Source organism: Mytilus galloprovincialis, chromosome 1 (assembly GCF_965363235.1).
Source record: "Mytilus galloprovincialis chromosome 1, xbMytGall1.hap1.1, whole genome shotgun sequence".
Classification (NCBI taxonomy): Eukaryota; Metazoa; Mollusca; class Bivalvia; order Mytilida; family Mytilidae; genus Mytilus; species Mytilus galloprovincialis.
In genome coordinates, this window is record NC_134838.1 from 41,312,385 (window position 1) to 41,319,529 (window position 7,145).

Genomic DNA, 7,145 nt, shown 5'->3' on the forward strand with positions numbered 1-7,145 from the left:
ATTAATAAAAAAAAAAAAAAACAAGTTTGAAGACTATTTACAACGTATTTTGACAATGTACTTCTTCACCTACAAATGTACGAAAACGCGCCAGTCCATGGTAGAACTAGGTAATATTAGATAGTTACATGTCCAGTACAATTCTTAAATCAATGAATTAAATTACCTTAAACGAACACCTTACTTAATCCGAGCATCGAAACACACCAATACCAAGATCCAATATGTTTTGAAAGGGGTGACATTTATTGATGGGAAAAGCTGCAACACCTATTCTTGACTGAAAAATCGCGTCAACAAAGTATATTGCTTTCTGAATATTTTTAAATCTTTTTAATTTTGCATTCTCCTTTTACATACGTTTTAATGCCGACACATATGTAATGTACTATGCTATTTTTGATTTTCAGAAAGTCATTATTAGCTGTTACATCACTATATCATCATGAATATTTTTATATATATAGATTGAACTATAAATAGATTAAAGTAACAGCGATATTGCTAGTATATTTTTGTATTTAATAAATAAATTGGTCATTCATCCGTCTTTACATTCTGTTTATTTATTTTGAAATCAAAGCAAGAAAAACAACATCTTTACTTCTATAAGACATGCCACACTAGAACTTAGTCTGATACAAATATTGCTGATACTAGTAGTCAATCGTTTTTTTACAACAGAATTAGTTCTACAGTTTTTGTGTCTTCGTTAACTTTATGAACCTTAAATGAAGTACCAAGAGTGTACAAGCACTCTTGCTCATTGTGAGAAGAATGCGTCTCAATGTTTCTGGGGCGATTAGAAGAATCTTTTGAATTGTCAAATTTAAACAGGGTACCACTATTGCGTCGAAAATACTCCGCTATACTTTGGCTTCGAGTGCAAGACACCATGGTAGTAAACATTATCTCTTGTCCAGGTTTGTATTTGTTAGTGACATCTACATCAACTCCTCTGTATGTTTCATCTTCAAATTTCTCTAATTCTGCCCAGAACGTAATGGTCATATCAAGCAATAGTGCATAAAGACCCAAAGCTAAATCATCTGCAGCTGGTTTGTATCCATCCTGAAATTCCCTCCCTAATGCTTTGTTTACTTGTTTATACACAAGGTTGCCAGTGTAAAATTCGATGAGTTTCTTGAAAAATGTTGCTTCGTCCTTAGCATGAGCATCTCGAATCTCCTCAGCGGACGCTTTACAATGACCGTACAAAGCTTGGTACAGTTTTACTTCAATTTTGGGCCAAGTGTCCTTTTCATCATCAAATATTTGTTTCATAAGTTCGACTGAATGATTTTTAATATTTGCATCAGGATTAAGTAGTGTAGTTTTGTACATGACAACCTCCAAAGCAAAAAGAGGAAACCCCATTTCAGCAATTTGCTGCCCACATTTTTTTGTTACAAATCGTGGAACATCTCCAAACCTTCTAGACCGGTGATTTTCAATATTTTTGGTCAGAAGCTGTCTAATGTTGTCGTAACCTTTAAGCTTGGCAAGGTCTGTTGCGGTCGAGCTTGGTGCAATCATTTCATCCCGACATTGTTTTGATTTTATGATTGCATCACATGCTTCATATCCAAGCAGTTTGGTAACTATGGTGCTATTGTTCCAAAACACAGCTTGATGAAGTGCTGACCAAGCTCTGTTTTCTGGAATACAGTTTATCAGGTAAGACTTCCTATCGAGAATATTACATACTTCCTCCCAACGGCTGCCTTTTGCTGCCAGCACCATGTCATTGACATCCTTGTTATCACTTTCTATGTCAATATTCATGGTCAGAAGCGTCGCGTAGAAGAAGTGGAAAACAACACGCCTCGATCACCAGATTTTCAACCCAACTAGCAGATACCTGAAAATGAAAGTGTAAAGTATTTAACATTGTTGCAGGCGTGCCATAATAGTTGAAGAGTGCATTAAGCGTACGAGTGACGTCAGTTTTGTTTTACTCAGGAATGACCCTTTGGTCTTATTTCTGTAATTAAAAGACCAACTATTGTTTTTTTAAACATTCAGAGTAGTATCATTTTCTTTATTCTTAGTTACTTCTTTCAGACAAACTCCGTATATTACATTATAATAAGTGTTTAACAGCTTAAGCTACAAAATAAAAATAGCTTGAAATAATAAAAAAAAAACACTATTTATTTGTCTAAGCTTTGAATAGTTGGAGGTGTATTTTTTAGATAAACTAAGGGAAATAGACTATAATTTTTTAATTTGCAAGATATACGATACCAAACCAATATGAAGCATATATTTGAGAAACCGTTTACAAACAAGCTTTTATTACAAAACGTTGTAACAAAAAACACAATTAAGCATCAGTTTAATAAGCACAAAATGCGATTTCAGGATTATTCTCTTAAAACATTTACTTTCACATTGTGCAAGTGGTAGGGGAAATAACGGAATAATTGTAATGTCATGCATAATGTTGTAAACGTGATTTTGAAAATAATTTTTCATCATAAAAATGACTATTTAGAGATTTTAGATATTCATAAAATGTATAAAAAAGAAGACAAAGAAAAAATTGACTGATTTTGTTTTTATTGTTAAAATAGATTTTTGAAGCTTACACTGGTAAGTGATTATTGCGATTGCGCAAATAAATTCAAGCGTATGTAGTTTGAACAGAGGTTGGAAGTCATTATAGTACTTCACAAGTTTTTTGTAACTAACATGTGAAATGTAATGTTGGAAACAGAATTGTGAATATTCAAATGTTGTTATAAGTTGAATTTAAAATATAAAGAACTATATTTATTGTATTAAACAAATCATTATCATAGTGAACTTTTGAGCGAGAAGCGTACCATGTGTAACATGTCGTTTAGATTAAACAAGATATATCATGGTTTATCATGTTATTACACATGTTACACATTAAGTACAGTTTAATGTTGAAAATAAGTCAGAAATTAGTTACGTTTCTTATTTAGAATTGTCATGCATTTTTTGTTTATTAACGAGAGGGAGCTTACTTCCATAGATATAAACAATTCACCAAAGTTTTATTGGAAATCGTGAAAGCAGGTTGAAGTCAATCTTCCCGGGGTAAAGGTATTGCAGAAAACCTAAAAACAGAATTATTTAATTAATAAAGTGACTTAATACACTGCCCCTCTGTTATTGAGGGAGTGAACAAGGAATAATTCCCACTTGCCTCCCGCTTTCAATTTTTTCAGGTGAAGCATAAATTATCTACTATTTACCGGATTTGTAGTCACATAAGCAACTGGACGGGTGCCACATGTGGAGCAGGATCTGCTTACCCTTCCGGAGCACATGAGATCACCCCTAGTTTTTGGTGGGGTTCGTGTTGTTTATTCTTTAGTTTTCTATGTTGTGTCGTGTGTGCTATTGTTTTTCTGTTTGTCTTTTTCATTTTTAGCCATGGCGTTGTCAGTTTGTTTTAGATTTATGAGTTTGACTGTCCCTTTGGTATCTTTCGTCCCTCTTTTATCCTTATCCTTTTTTTATTTCCCTAGCCACCTGGTTCCCGCTCCACTCTCAATTCTCTCAAACCTAACTCCCACTCATTTCCAAGCTTCGATTCCAGAATCGTGTCCAACTAGTGGCATCTTAGATTGAACGAGGTTGTTGGTGAGCTCAGTCGATTCTCAAATTGAGGGGTGTAATGTGTACGAATCGTCTGCATCAGGTAACGGAAAATTTCGAAAATTTGATCTAGATGATCAAACGAATATTTCGTATCTATATATTGTTGTTAACTAGATGGTCAAACGAATATTTCTTTTCTATATATTGTTGTTAATAAGTCACAGTGTAAATAGTTATCAAAGGTACGAGGCATCTATACTATTAAACGAGAAGACCTCATTTTGTGTGTCGCTTCTCTTCCTTCCACGATAAATTAATCATCATGCCTCTGTGTTCTATAGGTAACATGCATAGTCGCATTTGTCATCCATTCTTATGATTATTCAGATTGAGTTATTTTTGGAGAAAAACGAGTCCGGATATTGATTCCGTCATCAGACTGACTTTTAGTCAAAGATAAGACTTCCGGTTTGAAACATGCACAAGTAAAACCAATCGTATGATAGATACGTGAAAAATGAAAAATGAATAAGCTAATCAGAGCGTTCTCCACATCATGGTGTTCATATCGCAAGAACCAAAACTATTATACCTCCTTAAAGAGGACAATTAGTTGTCGCGTTTATCTACATGTAAACTACGATTATACTACTTTAATATATGGAGACTCTCTGTATTCTGTCTACTGTTTTCTTTGAAATGTTTACTTTTTAAGGGGTCATACCAGTTGCATATATATTAAAATAAGTAAAACATGTGGAAACAAGAATGTGTCTATAGTACACAGATGCCACATCGGCACTATATTTACTAAGTTTCGAGTTGATTGAACTTCAACTTCATCAAGAACTACCTCGACCAAAAACTTTAACCTAAAGCGGGACAGACGGGCGGATGAACGAACGAACGCACGGATGCACAGACTAGAAAACATAATGCCCATAAATGGGGTATAAACAAATATTGTTGAAAGTGAAAGTAGTGATTTGGCAAAAATGAAAGTAGGGTAGAGATTAGAGGGAGTCAGGACCTTTTTCGGGACGTCGGGATCGGGTGCTTTTAAGCTCGGGATTTGGGGATTGATCCTTACGGGATCCGGGAATATATTTTTCGATTTCGGGATATGAATTTCTTTAAATTTTGCATCTCGTGATTTCATGTTTTTAAGCCCGGGATTTCGGGATCAGGACCCCTACGACCACCCCATTAAATTACCCTTAGTCGGTCTTGGTCATTTATACAAGATTCATATCCTACCATTGGCATGTTAATAAGGCTCTCAAAAGAAAAAGCACGGATGGATTGTCCTGGAGGTATATTTTATTAGACTATGAATGGTCTATATAAAAGCAGTTAAATTTATTTCATGTTTGAAGCGGTGCAAATTTTTAATTTTGACTTTTACCAAAAGATGCAAAAAAAATCGTCCTACAACAGTTCCCCGCGATTTCGCGGGTGTGTTTTAGTATTATTTAATACGCCAGACATGTGTTTCGTCTTCATAAGACTCACCAGTGACACTCAGATCAAAATATGTATAAAACCAAATAAGTACAAAGTTGAAGAGCAACGAGGACCAAAAATTCCAAAATGTTGTTTAAGCTATTTTAAACACAAAGATAGGTAAAAATAATATAGGAAAATACAACAGACCGCAGCAACAATCAAATCATCACGTCCTTACAAAAATTGACATGCAAACTTTACATATTTTAATAGAAACATGTTTGAATTTAATTTATATTCAAGCTAACGTAGTTATGAAAAAAAATATATTACCTTTGTTGTTATGTACTGAATCCAGCGGCAAGTGATACATTTGGCAAAGGATGTACATGTAAGTGTTTATATAGGATATAGGGTGATGTATCAATTTTCGGAAAATATAAGTTTGTTGGTAAAAACATCATGTGCAAACTTTCAGTGCAATCTGCAAATTATTGGTAATATAAGATTTCTAAATATCCTGTGTAAAAATAGTAGCGGAAATTAATATATTTACTGTAATACTTGTATAAATGTTATATAATAAGTGGCATTTTTATGATTCAATAAATACAGAGTTTCTTGGTAAAACATGCATAATGTAAAACATCATTGTGCATGTTGTGCAAACTGAAATTTACTGGTAAGGTAAGATTTCAAAATATCTGGTGTAAAAATAGCAGCGGCATTTAATTGATTAACTGGAATACTGGTTTAGATATTATATAATGAACAATATTTCTATGAGTTACACAAAAGTCCGATCGTTTGATGTGTTTCGTTCTGCCAATATGTTAAGGTATTCGTGAATCCTCTCTACGACAATTAAATCTTGTAAATCAGAGAGTATTCTTGTCTGTTTTATTTCATTCTCGCAACTTTTAACATGTTTAAGATGTGCAAAGTTTTTCCTTCAACAGATATCAGTACTTAATTGTAACTATAAGATTTCAAAAATATTGTAGAAGAAAAGCGACATATTTCAGACTATTGTCCAGATTTCTATGTTATAGTTATCTACTTTCCTTACATAGTTTCTATTCGATGCACTGACCTGCTTTATATATATATTTAACTTACAAAAAAATATTTTTGTCTTATTACATTTTATAAATTATAAATCGTAAGTCGATAAAACATTTCATCAATATGCCTTAGCAATTTTGATTCATTTGTGTCAATCTATGTTTGCGATGAAAAATATGTACCCAAACTGCCAGTTTTTAACTGCAAATAAAGTCGTCATAGATACAAAGGCTTCAAATTGTGTACGCTAGCTGTGCGTTTGATATACAAAAAAGGAATATTTAAACAGACCTAATGATACTTTTTCCAATAAATCATTACCTAAATAAACACAAGATCATTGAAATGGTTCTAATGTCAATTTTATCAATTTTCATCATAATTTTTAGCATAATTCACTTTGATCGCCGTTTTTGTCCAAATAAATGTGTTGTCTATGGATTCATTATCAACCTTGCTTAGCATCCTTTGATTTCGGAACTTTGCGGCCAAGATTCCCGAAAGCTGAAAATTCGGAAAAGTCCAACACAATATCATCGTGTTTTCACAATATCTTAAAAAAAATGAGCTGGCTTTTGAGCCCCTGGTGTATTTTGGTATACAAATGTCCGTCCATCCGTTCATCAACACTTCGTGCTATCCCTTAATTTGGCTGTAACAAATTCTCATGTTTATTTTAAAACACATCATAAGTATTGGTGGCAAACAGCTATCAGTCTATTTTGAATTTATTTTGTTTTGTTGTACTTTAGCTGTTTGAAATTGGGTATTTTTTCGACATTTCGCACACTTACTCCAATATACCGGATTGATTTCCTCAAAACTTAATATTATAGTTTGGATTAATATAAAGAAACTCGATTTTTAAGATACAATGTTTTTCCGTTCAAAAATTACTCGAGTTTTAATGTTCACTTTAAAGCATTTTTCATATATCGTGCTATGTCTGGATATTTTCTTTAAACTGAATATCATTGTTGGGATTGATAATTTATCAAATTTATGTGTATGTTTCACATGCATGTTGTAGCATAAGTTTAGTTTGTTCGCATCAATTT

The 7,145-nt window shown here is 33.1% G+C and overlaps 1 long non-coding RNA gene across 1 annotated transcript; it reads right to left on the reverse strand.

Moving 5' to 3' along the window:
- Positions 1–501: 501 nt before the first annotated feature.
- Positions 502–5,425, reverse strand: LOC143074715 (uncharacterized). The gene is made up of 2 exons (XR_012978031.1): positions 5,356–5,425; positions 502–1,861 (listed from the first exon to the last, which is right to left on the reverse strand). It is a non-coding gene; the product is annotated as an uncharacterized LOC143074715 (long non-coding RNA).
- Positions 5,426–7,145: the final 1,720 nt, after the last annotated feature.